Source organism: Martes martes (assembly GCF_963455335.1).
Source record: "Martes martes genome assembly, chromosome: 1".
Lineage (NCBI taxonomy): Eukaryota > Metazoa > Chordata > Mammalia > Carnivora > Mustelidae > Martes > Martes martes.
Window position 1 is genome coordinate 193,163,206 of NC_137888.1, and position 12,998 is coordinate 193,176,203.

A 12,998-nucleotide genomic window follows, 5' to 3' on the forward strand; every position below is an offset into this window, starting at 1 on the left:
GGTGGAGACCAGGGACCATGCTAGACATCCCACAATGCACAGAACAGCCTCGACAACCAAGAATTTTTCAGCCTGAAATATCAATAGTGCTGAGGTTTAAAAACTCTGGTTTCAAGGGAACAAATTCTACATTTCCCGTCCATGAACTACAGTCTCCCTGGACTAAAGCCCCTCAGGAGGCCTCCTCCCTCAACCCCTCCTCCTGGCACACACACATAAGCAACCCTGGACCAGAATAGAATGCTTCGTAAATATACAAGTGACGATTTCTGACATATGTCTAGAGACTACTGTGACTTCTAAAATAATTCACTTACAAATTTACTGAGTTCCTAGTACCTTTTTGTCACCAGTGTTTTTCTGAATCAAAAAATAAGAAGAATAAAATTACTCAGGTGGAAGGCTATGTAAATTTTTTTTTTTAATCTTTAAAAGGAATGCTCATCTCAATTATGCTGTCCCTGTCTTCCATGATAAATTTGAAGTTTGGCTGTGCCCTTGGTCAAGTAGCTCCCAGTCCAAGGGAAAATCCTTAATGTCTGATGGCTTTTACCAGTGTCTACAGTGTTGGAGCAGATCTGGCAAGCAGATGTTCATGGTGGGAATTTTCCATTCTAGAATAGTTCCTTCTGAGGCAGGAGGAGAGTTAGGTCAGAGAAGAATGTGCCAGACAATATGCCCCTTTCTTAACCAATGCTGTCGCTTTGGCTGTCCCTCTAGCAGCCTCATCTTCCTGAAATCTTCAGTAAAAGGGCCATTCAGCCAATACATGTGGCATTGGCCGGGACTTTTCTAGCTCAGCTCTCACAATAAGAAATGGAATTAATAAGATTCAAAAGAACCTTAAGACCCATTCTGTAAAAGTCTTACATCTCTGGAAGAGCTCTGAAAGGCAGATTATCAAAAACCAGCTTCTTGAGCAAAACTCTCAAACCACTAATGCCAAGTAATCAAGGTGACTACACAAGGGTCTGAAATCTTCGCAACATTTATTGAGCACACTGGGACACATACTAGATGTTCAGTGCTTTGTTGAATTAATTTAGTCTTCAGAACAACCTATGATTTAAGTAATGATATTATGACCATTTCATAGATACGGAAACTGGGACTTAGATCCACTAAATGATGGGCCCAAGGTCACACGGTATTTCCTCTTTCTTTAACCGCCTGGCTGATAATTCAGCCACACTACTGATCTTGAGTCAATAAGCCATTATTTTAAGCTCTCTCCCTTGTTAAATCAGAAAATTAGTCCTTGTAGAGATATGTAGTTATCATAAGAAATGATTTGAGTGAATTGTAATAGAATTGGCAAAGGCTAGTATCTGTGTAATAGTAACAGAAACTCCAAGTTTGTTGAAAAAGGTATTTCCAAGTTGTCTCCTTTGTCCCCATTTGTGGCCTCAACACATGATAGGGTGTGATACAGAGGTCACTTGGAGGGGATCAGAGTGATGCTCACAGTCCAGAATCAGGCACAAAATGTGGCTTTAAACAGGTCACTTGGCTTCTCAAGGTTTCAAACTTCTTCTGGCACACAAGGGAGGTCATAGTTTATTCAACAACCATTTATCTGGCATCAGTTGTGTACACAGATATGATGACAAGCTCACTATCTCTTACTGAGACAGTCATACAAATAATTCTAATGTAATGTGATCTATTCTAGGGGAGAGATCTGTACTCTATGAGAGACTGTGAGTACTGCAGGCTGCCAAGGCATGCTGACCCCAGCCTGTGTTTACTGAGTGCCTACTATATATCAGGCTCCATTCCAGAAGCAAGAGATTGCAAATGCAGTCCATTTTAGTTGGAGGGCTGGGGTGGGGAGAGACAGTAAACCAGTAAACAAAAAAATAAAGTGATTTCAAAGGCCAGTTAACAGCATGAAGAAAATATAGTAGAGCAATATAGTAGAGTGACAGGGGATGGAAGGCACTACTCTAGCTTAATCAGAGAAGGCTTCTGTGAGGAGGTAAAAGCAAGAAAGCCCTTGGAAAATGAGAAAAAAATTCTACGCAGAGAATTAGGTGAAACAGCCTTGATGTGTAAGGTTCTAAAATTTCAGTATTCTTTCAACAGAGAAGTTCAGATGTCAAGCATGTGATACCACTTCTTGGGATTTGTTGAGATTTTTTTTAATGGCCAAGTACATGCTCAATTTTATGTAAACATTCCATGTGTATTTGAAAAGAATGTATATTTTCTCTTTGAGTTCATATTCTTTGTATGTTTTTTAGACAAAGCTTATAAATTATGTGACTGAAATCTTGTATACCCCAGTTAATGTTTTAGCTGTTCAGCTGCTCATTTTCTGAGAGATAAGCATTCAGATACTCCTGATGATTACAGATTTGGTCATTTCCCTTAGTAATTCTATCTGTTTTTGTTTTATCTATTGCTAGGCTATGATCTTTTTTTAAAAAAGATTTTATTTATTTATTTGCCAAGGCATGCTGACCCCAGCCTGTGTTTACTGCTTACTGTTTCTAAGAGCAAATAAGAGAGAGAGAGCACAAGCAGGGGGAGCAGCAGGCAGAGAGAGAAGCAGGTTCCTTGCTGAGCAAGGAGGGCGATGCAGGACTTGATCCCAGGACCCTGGGATCATGATCTAAGCCAAAGGCAAACGCTTAACCGACTGAGCCACCCAGGTGTCTCTAGGCTATGATCTTAAATGTATTTATTTTCTCTATCTAATGTTATAACTTCCTGTTGGTTTGTTCTTGTTATCATTAACAACCCCCTTTATCACTATTAATACCCTTACTTACTTACTATGTTGTCTGATAATATTGCTAATACAACATCCTTTTGGTTAATTTGTGGGAGTGTAGGCTTTTTCTGTCTTTTTATTTTCAGCTTTTATGTATCACTGGTCCATTTTATAAGCACCATAAAGCTGATTTTTTTTTTTTTTAATCTGGGGTCTCTGCCATTGGTGGGTGAATTTAAGCTATTTATATTTATTGTGACTAATCTACCTGACTTAACTTTGTCTTTTTTTTTGTATGTTCTGTTATTATAGGTGCTCTTTTCTTCTTCTTCTTCCTTTTCTCTCCCTTACTGCCCTGTTTGAATTGACTGTGCTTTCTTTATTTCTTTTTACATTCCCACCTACTAGTTTTGAAGTTACATATTCTATTTCTCTTCTCTCAGTGATTTGAATAGTATCTAAGGCAGAATTTGGCAAACATTCAGAAACTCTTAATGCATTGCCTTGTGTCGGTTTAACAGCTTTCTCTGGTATCCTGACTCCCCAGTGGCTGAGGTTTTAATGGGGAAGGGTGTAAATGAAAGTGCAGAGCATGGTCACTGTGATGATTATATCTTAGAGTGTGGATTTCCAGCTTACCTTTGCCAAGACCTGCGCCCTAGTGCCTGAGGGTTCTGGTACTTGACAAACTGTAAAACCCTCATGGGTTATGGGTAACATAGCAGCTTCTAAGCAAGGAGTTACTTGGTTTCTTCTGTTGCCCTTCTCCTTGTCTGCATTTGAGCTCTTGTAAGTGATGATAAACATTAAATAGCTCCTGTAAAACTGTTGAATTGTCAGTTTTTAAACTGCATAAAACACTGACATTTTCATTAGATCCTGGTCCTGAGGAATGTCCGGCTTTCATCATAACAGATTTGTTTACTTCTGCAGAGAGTCTTAATGTGCTGCCTATGGGAGAGATCTTACTGTCACCTGCTCTTAAATGGGAAAGTCTTTGTTCAGCCAAAGATTTTTGGAAAAGGATTTGCAAGAGGGCTTTTTCACCTCCCCCTCTCCTTCTCCTGCCATCTCCCAAAAGGGCAAGAGATGGGAATAGAGTCTTTGAAGAACTTTGGTATTGGACAGGAAAAATTGCAATGTAAAATAATCCTGCAAAGCCCATTAGGAGACAAAATGTTGGAAAGATGCTATTAAACCACTATTTAGTTTCAATGTATCCTGTTAAAGATAAGCAAGTTGTATCTATGTCTTTTTGACCTCAATCCTTTGCTCTACATTTAAACAGATATCTTGATTTTGGATTAATAAACTCTCTTGTGTATATTAGTAGAGAAAACATTTTAAACTGCCGGATCCTTCTAAGCAAATAACAAAAGAGAGAGCTTTTATCTTCTGATCATTCCATTAGATTTTCAACATTTTTTGCAGAAGATGCCAAGCTCTATGAACAAATGTAGAGTCATCTCAATTTAACAAGCTGGAAAATGTGTGTGTTGAAAGACAGACTTGTCTTAATATGACCAGGGCCTGAGAATGTTAACTTTCCTGGAATCAACATGTTTGCAACTTATGGCAGAGTTTCTTGCTTATTTTTTAAAAGAACTCCCTCTTCTGTATTAGCTTGTTGAATATGTCACTGGCAGGTTTGTCTTCTTTCACATTTCAAGAGAGGGAGCCTGGCATGAATCAGGCAGATTAGCCTTTAAATTCTCCTCCTAGGACATACTAACTGTGTAATAATGGATGAGTTACTGAGCCTTCCTGAGCTTGGGATTTCTCCTCTATAAAACTGAAATAATTGATTTTTCAGAGTTGATATGGTCATTAAATAAGAGAATGTGTGTGAAGTCCTCAGCACAAAACCATTCAGAGGACCATTCAGTGATATTTGATAATGGTGATGCTAATGGTGGTGGGGAGAATAATAATAAAGATGATGGTGGCAGTAGTGGTGGTTGTGATAAGGATGTTGATGGTGGTGATAATGGTGGAGATGATGATGATGGCAGTGGTAGTCATGATAACTGGATGTTAGAAGTCCCCTGAGAAAGTCTGAGGGAAGGTATCACATAATCAAAGAATGTGAGAAAAGATAGAGTTGTCTAATACTGACCCACCTGACCCATGGTCCCCCACCTTCTACTTGGGAACTTCCAGTCACTAGAAGGTCCTTTCTGAATAAAATCCTACTATAGACTGCAAATCACAGAAGCCTATTTCATTCATGCAATTCTGTTTTCAGACCTGGATTTGTCTTAGAAAAAGCCAAGAAATGTTACCCTGAGTAATTTGATGCTGTCGGTATCCATTTCCTTCCTTGTTCGTTCCTTGGCTTCTGTGACCTTGGCTGTTTTGGAGTTCTCCTTTGGTCTCCTTGAGCATTTCTTGGTCATCTCTTTGCCGGCTTGTCTTTCTTTGGCCATTGGGATACATGAGGGTGGAACTCAGAGAAGGCAGTGCAGGAGAAAATGAAGGGTGTATAGTGACGTTGGGACAGAATCTGAGTATAGTATCACAGAAGCAGGGTAGGGGGACAGTTCCAGGTTGAGGGAAAAGGTCAGTATTTTTTAATATAAGGGAAATAGTGAGGATGAGGAAGGCTAGGCAAGACCATTTCTTTGGGCATTGGACATTCAGAGTTGGCATTGGACACAAAATCACTGGGATGGTGAAAGAAGAAAAGTAAAGGAATATCTGGGAGATGATGAGGTGAAATTAAAGAAATGAAATAGAAATTAAAGAAAGAGGAGGTTGTATAGTACACAGACTTTTGGGGGAGGGGGTGGTAAGAGAGAATCAGGCCTGTTTGTAGACCAAGAGGAGGGAGCCAGAGGAAGCTGAGTGTGAAGATACAAATGCAGGAGGATTCAGGTATTGGGTCCTACAGGAAATGGGAGAAGTAGAAGCAACAATTCATTGGCCCATATAACCACCTGCCACATCTCCATTGAGCACTCAGGGGATAGCAATAGGAGAGAAAATGTATAACCTGGGAGACTTATGTTGAATGACCTTGACTTTCCCTTAAAAGAAGGTAAGGTCTCCAAAGAGAGTCAGAGATGTTTGCAGGCATAGGGAGCTAGGGAGAGTTTTAAAAGAACCACTGTCTGAAATGGATGGGAAGTCAACCAGTGATGATTAAAAGATTTGCCAGGGAGCCCTGTGGAGGGGAGGAGGTGTGTGTTTCTGGATCTTCCTATACTATTCTCACCCTGGTTTCTGTCCCTAGGATCTTCTGGGTACCATAAGCACCCTAGAATCCCCCAAGTGGCCCTCAGTATCCCCTCTCCCCACCATGGGGCCTTCCCTTTCCCTCTGCCCATGCCCAGATGATTATTGCATAGAAGTGAACTGGTGGACTGATTTCCACCAAGATTGCAAAGGTGTAATATCTCATCCCACCCAGGCATTAGTGTGACAGGTAGTCAAATGGAAGGAACACGGGATCAGGAGTCAAGAGCATGGAGTGTAGTCCCAGGTCTAGTTGGTTAACCTGTTCTTGTGCCTTCCTGTAGCACAGGATGTCAGGCCATTCTTGCCTGCCATTGCAACACCAGCATGTTATCTAGCACCTGCAAACAGTAGGGGCTTGTAGAATTTATTTGACTAGGTTAATGGAGGAAGATACAAAAGATCTCCAAACACCCCATCATTTTATGCAAATGTGAGGGACTACTATTCTGACATGCATTTTAACAAGCACAGTATCAGCCCTAGGAGTGACTCTCTAATAATAGAATGTCAGCCACCACCGGTAGGCAGGCAAAAGGAAATACTTTCAGCAGAGCTGGGTGGAGGCTTTCCAGAATCCTCAGATTTAACTACCTCCATGTCTATATCTATTGGTTTGGCTTATAGAAAATTAGCTCCTATCCCTTCAGTAATCTGATCCAAGGTGATTAGTCATTTTTCATTCTTGCTGTTAAAATAAATATATACACAGGCATACACTTTGTCATTACAAACAAGAAGCTGAGGTGGAGGCAAAGAGAGATGAAAATGGGATCTAAACAAAGAAGCAGAGCCTCCTTCTCACCCACTCTTTCTACCCTCCCCCCACCACATACACACAAATAAGATCTTTCTCTACCTTTCCCCATGACTCCACCAGCATGGAGAAATCAATTGTCAGCCAAATCCCAAAAGAATAAAAGAAAAATATCTCTTCAGAAGGAGAGGGCAGATGGGAGAGATGGAATCATCAATAAAAGGCTGAAGGGATTGGCCTAGAGAGTGTGGAATCCAAGAGGGTGTTTATTTTCAAAACAAAAGCTTACTGATCACGTACTTTTCAACAGATGAGAAAAATGGAATGAGCAGAGCTTGTGCCTGGGCTCCGGGACATGCCCACAGTGGCCTGAGCTACTGAGTCAGCAAGAGCGGCTTTTGTTCTCTTTGCTCAGGCAGCAGGACTCGCCAGCGAGCTCCCCATAAGCTCCAGTGAGCAGGACTCGCCAGCGAGCTCCCCATAAGCTCCAGGAAGGCTTCCTCTGGCCTGGCCATCCTTCCTGTTTTGCTAGGTCACCTAGAACCCCAACTTCCTGCCCTGCCTACACTTTGGAACAGCCCAAGGAAGCCTCACCAGCCATCCCTTGGCTCACAGCCCGCATGACTGAAGAGCTGCCTATCACCAATCCCGCTTCGGGCTAGCATCTTTGGGGGCACCACTCTTTTCCACAAATGTTTCTCACAGAAAGGCCTTTGGTGGGGGTCGTTTTTTTTTCTTTAGAAGCTATGTGTCAGAGCATTAGACAGACATGGTTAGATTTAAAATATGCCTCGGCCACTTGTATGCTGTGTGACCTGATGCAACTGAGTTTTCTTTTCTGAGCCTCAGTTTCCTCACTGGTAAAATGGGGTAAGTCAAACTTGCCTCACAGGGTATGGTAAAGACGAGGATAATGAAGACAAGGTGCTTGTCAGAGGGTCTGGCAAAGAGAAGGAAATCGGCAGTGGGCAGTGAACCTGGCTGGAGAGACCCCTAGGACCTATTCAAGACTTGTTTGTTTACCATTGTGGATGTTTGCTTTGGGCCTTGGTCAGTTGCTTTTTCAAACAGAACCACACACATGCTTGTGTTTTGAGTGCTCATTCCCTCTGTAAATAGCTTTTGGCCTGCGTGAGTTAACAGCATCTTCCAGGCCCTGCCTGCGCCCTGGATCTCAGTGTCTGCACCTGGAACACAAAGGGTACAAACTTGATTTCGATTAATATGAACCAGCTTCAGGGTGCCATTCTGTCCCTGATGTCTGAGAAGTCTCTACTAGACTTTCTGCACCGGAGTCTCCCGCACCCACTCCTGGTGGCGGGTCCCTCAAAGGTGCCCCTGTGCAGTCATTCGTGATATGACGCAACCCTGAGGAAGAGGAGAAACAAAGAACAGAAATTTAAAAAATTCTTGTTAGTATTTCCCAAGTGTTATATAATTAGCTATGCACAAGTGAAAATCTTCACAATGCTACCCCTTCAAGATGCAAGGATACAAAGTAGGAAGTCAGTGTTCTGCACCCACCAACTTTTGGCAATGTCATCATACCCTCCAGATGCTACCACTGTTCATAGTTTAGTGTATGTCCTCCCCATTTTTCCCCCTGAGTTTATAGCACATATCCCTATTTACATATATACATGCATATTTACATAAATTTTAACCTGCAACTGGCAATTTACTTGATAGCGTATCAAGTGCATCCTTTCAGGTCAGTATAAATACATCTACCTTCTGTGTTTAATGCACCCCAATGTTCACACCATAGAAAAACTGTAGTCATTCGGTTATAACCTTCTGTTGGGCAGTAGGTTGTTTCCAGTTGTTTTTGTTTGGTGGGGGGTTTGGTACTACCGGGAAGGCTGCCGCAGACTTACTGTGTACTTTCCTATATGTTCTAGCACTTTTATTTTGGTAGAATCAACTCCTAGAAGGGTGACTTCTGGGCCAGAGGGTCTTTAAATTTTAATGAAGACTTCCAGATTGGTTTCCACAATGTTCAAAAGGACCTTCTACACACACTGGTAGGATGGGAAGGCATCCATTGCCCCATAATCCTAACAGCTTTGGATATTATCAGTCTTCATTTTTCCCCCCTGGTCTGATGAGAAGAAAACTGTCTCATTTTAAAATTTTTCCTCTCAAATTTTTTTTTTAAAGATTTTACTTATTTATTTGACAGACAGAGATCACAAGTAGGCAGAGAGGCAGGCAGAGAGAGAGGAGGAAGCAGGCTCCCTGCTGAGCAGAGAGCCCGATGGCGATGCGGGGCTCAATCCCAGGACCCTGGGATCATGACCTGAGCGGAAGGCAGAGGCTTTAACCCACGAGCCACCCAGGCACCCCTCCTCTCAGATTTTATGTCCATTTGTTCATGGGTCATTTTTGTCCTAAGAACTGCCCATTTGTGTCCTTGGCCCATTTTTTGAGTGAAATTGTTGTCTTTAAAAAAAAAAAAAAAACTACATGGTCTTAAAATTTTAACTAGTAAACAAACAAACAAACCAATAAAGTGATATATTTCAAGGTACTTCGAAAACATGAGACAGCCCCCCCCCCAAGGCTGTTGGGAGAACAACAGTTTCTGGGAGCCAAGATGGGTGAGCAAGAGGGGGTAGAGCTCCTCCAGTGTCCCACGCAGCTCACAGGCTTTTCCTCCCGCATAGTATTGCCCCCAGATGCTCCCAGTGCCGCTCTGGGAGGTAGTCTGCGCTCTGGATGACCTCATGCCTGTCAGACCTTCAACTTGCCCCTGACTGATGAGGCTTGCCTCTCGGGCTTGACCTGAGTGTTCTGAATCCTCCACTTGCTCATCTCCTGCTGGGACTGTTGCCTGACAGCCTCCCACTGCCCTCTGCACACGACCCCTCCCAAATCCTCCACCCATGAGCTCTGCACACTTCCTGGGGTCCTGGGAACTCATTTATAACCTGCTTCAGTGCCATCTGAAAGACTCCTCATGGAGTCCTTGAGTGATGGTATTTTTATTCTTACTGGTAAAGTATTCGTTGCTGTTTATTGAGGGCTTACCATTTGCAAAGCCAGCGCTTAGGTGTGGTGCAAACGGTCCATTGCACACCTCTGGGGGCACCGTTCACTGCATAATCATCGCAGATCTGTGGAAGGATTTTTATCAGATGGCAGTCAATTGTCTTGAAGAAGGGTGCTTACTTCTAATTTATAAAATAGAGTCATTATAATTGCAAGTAGAAGTCTTAACCATGTGCCAGACACTGTGCTATGTGCCCTGAACACATTAAAAAAAAAAAAAATCATTCCAGTAGCCTGCTGAGTTTGGTGATTTTAGCTCCCTCTCTAAAGCTGAGGAAACTGAGTCTCAAAGAAGTTAAATTGCTTGCTCAAGTCACACAGTTAATAGGTGAATTCAGCCTCAGGTCCGGCTGCCCCCAAGGCCTGTGTCTCGGTTTTGCTCTTCCCTTCCTCTGTATTGGGATCCAGTTGTCCCCAAAGAGTCCCCTGCCATATGCCTGAGCTATGGTGATGGTACAGGCACTGGGTTTGGTCGGCCTGTCCACCATGGTCTTCCTACGACATTCTGGAAAGGCTACATGGCCAGTGGGCACTACTCCAGCAGGATGAACTTGAAACTACCCAGGGACCCTTATGACCCAGCAGTGCCTTTCTGTGAACTAAAAGTTCACAGAGAATAGTGCCTGCCCCATAGGAATCTGAGCAGGGGGTCAGCATCCCTGAATCTCCTGTGGGAAGGGAGAAGCCCACTTTTTTTTTTTTTTTTCCTTTTGCTGTACACTCTTCCTAAGTCAGGGTTTCCTGGTCTCTGTCCCAGGCTTGGTTTTCTTTGACCACACTCAGAGTATGGATAACTGTAACACAGGGGTGCTAAGAGTGAGAGCCACCATTTCCCATCTCCGGACTCTGGTGCTGATGGATGGGGACCAGGTGAAAGGGTTTTTCTGGAATTGATTCATCAGGCCAAGGGGATTTCCCTCGCACTCTCTGCTTTCACTTCTGAGGTTCATGTGTCTTTTTAACATTCCGTCGGCTTACTGGGGCCTGAGTCGAAAGCCATCTTTAGGATCCATTTGTTCTGATTCAATTGCGGAGGCTTTATGAGGTTGTTCCCTCTCTTGGAAGAATGTTCCAAATGACTGAGGCACTCCACAGAGCCCTGATTGATGGTGAGGGGGCTGGAGCTGGAGGGCTGCTCCTGGGAGGAGGGGCTAGGGTCTGTGAACACCATTACAGCCGGGCCCGGAAGCAAGGATGTCTGCCCTTGATGCCACCCAGCTTGGAACCTTCTGCTGATTCCTTGGGGAAAACTGCCAAGGAAACCACCTTGACCTTTGTGCCAGCTTCAGGTTGGAGAGTAAGGCATCAGGAGCTCTGGGTTCAGCCTAGGGATGTGTACCAATTTTTTAGCACTTGGGGAACTTTATTGTCTCTGTGGCTTCAAGTCATGTGTCTGCTCAATGAAAAAGGATGTTTTTGCAGTTTTGAAGGCAATGATATTTACTTTTTAAGAGCTCTGGAGCCAGACACAGCTGGTTGTTATTACCAGCCCACCACTCGCTGTCAGGTTGACCCTAAGTGGTTTCCCTCTCCCGGCCTCTGATTCCTGTCTGCGAAATGGGATTGATAAAACCTGTTTTATAAGATCGTTGCTAGGATTACGTGGGACAGTTAATGGAATAATATGTGTGAATAGCTTAGCCCAACGCCTGGCAAGAGAAACCAGTGAATAGTATTATCACCAGCTCAGCAGACAAGGTAAATAATACAGTGCACCACAGGGAGAGGACATTGCCCTGACTGCTGGTGTGGATTTTACAATCATTTTGGAGTGCAACTCGGCACTATCTAGTCAAGTTTAGGTCAGACATTCACTAGGACATAGCAATTTGACCTGTAGGTATAGACCCTTGGGAACTGCTTGGCTCTCCACACAAGAGGACATGTGCAATTAGCATCATTGAAGCTCTGTAATGGCAAAAAGCTGGACACAATCCAAATATGCATCAGTAGAATTTTGGTATGTTATGCCATAGCATACATCACGGCATTAAAATGCCTCGAACCAATTACATTAATGTGGATAAATTGCAAAAACATAATGTTGACTGAAAGCAGCATATTTGATAGTGATAAATGTGGTATGATAACACTGAAAACTTTTAAAGTTGCAGATTTATTCTACATTTATTAATGAATGAATATGTAGCACACACAGTATTAAACATTTAACAAACATGTACTAGAATAACACTCTCCGACTTCAGTATTTACTTCAGAAAAGGGAAGGGAGGGGGAGGAAATCAAGGAAAGGGGCTTAAAGAAAAAAAGATTTGAAAGGATTATGGCAAAATGTTAAGATTTATTTACTCCAGTAGATGGTGGGTATTTAGGTGTTTTAAGTATAATTTTCAATTTTGGTTAAAAATATACAAATTTTTTTGAGAGCAGTTAGAACCAAATTTGTTTTAAATGCACTTTTAAAAAAATTATTGACAGCTGAATAGGTTACCAACTCAGTCACCAACTGTTTCTGTTTGTGAGCACAGAATGGGGAAATCTCCTGGTAAGATGCTTTTCGTAATGCGTTTTTTGGTGGTGATGGTCAAATGCAGTAATATAAAGTTACACTATAATTATAAATCTTTTCCCAGAGTACAGTGGGATCTAGGAAAAGCATTTATCTAAGCATCACGGCTGGAATCCACCTTCATGCTGGCCTTCAAGGGCTTGAAATTAATATTGAAAATGCAGGGAAAGACCCATAGTCCAAGAGCTAGTCCACACATGGCTTTCTAGAGATTCTCTGGGCATTTAAATCCCAGCATCATCCTCTCGCATCTGAGGAGAGCTTGTGGGCATCTGCTTTTCCCTCTTACAAACATATTATTCTCCTATCTTAGAATAAGGTCCCAACCACCCAATCTGCTTTCTTTTGGGAAGTATCAACCCCCCTCTTGGTTTTGTCTTGGTTCTTCCCCTACTTCCCATCCCTCCCCCACCCCCACATCATCCCTGTTCTTTCTCTGGCCCAGGGTCACCTTGGATGCACCAGTACCCTGGACTTCGGGCCTGATGCCAATGCCTCTGTGTGAACCAGGGCCCAGCCCGGGGGCTCCCAGACTCCCCTCCGGGAAGCCCTGCTCTCAAACACTACCCTTTGCAAAGCTTCCTCGAGACTCCCTCCCATGTCTACAGGCTGAGAAGAAGGATTTTCTTTTCTTGTTTTCAGTCTGGTTTTTTGATTTTTGTTCTGCGGTTCTGCTCTGCCTTGCTTTGTTTATCAGCATCAAAGCTGAA

At 42.9% G+C, this 12,998-nt stretch overlaps 1 protein-coding gene across 1 annotated transcript in view; it reads left to right on the forward strand.

The window, feature by feature from the left end:
* ERC2 (ELKS/RAB6-interacting/CAST family member 2) overlaps positions 1-12,998 on the forward strand; it is a gene marked incomplete at both ends in the record, with an annotated part of 911,416 nt that overhangs the window by 821,996 nt on the left and 76,422 nt on the right. The gene's annotated exons all lie outside the window — the stretch shown is intronic.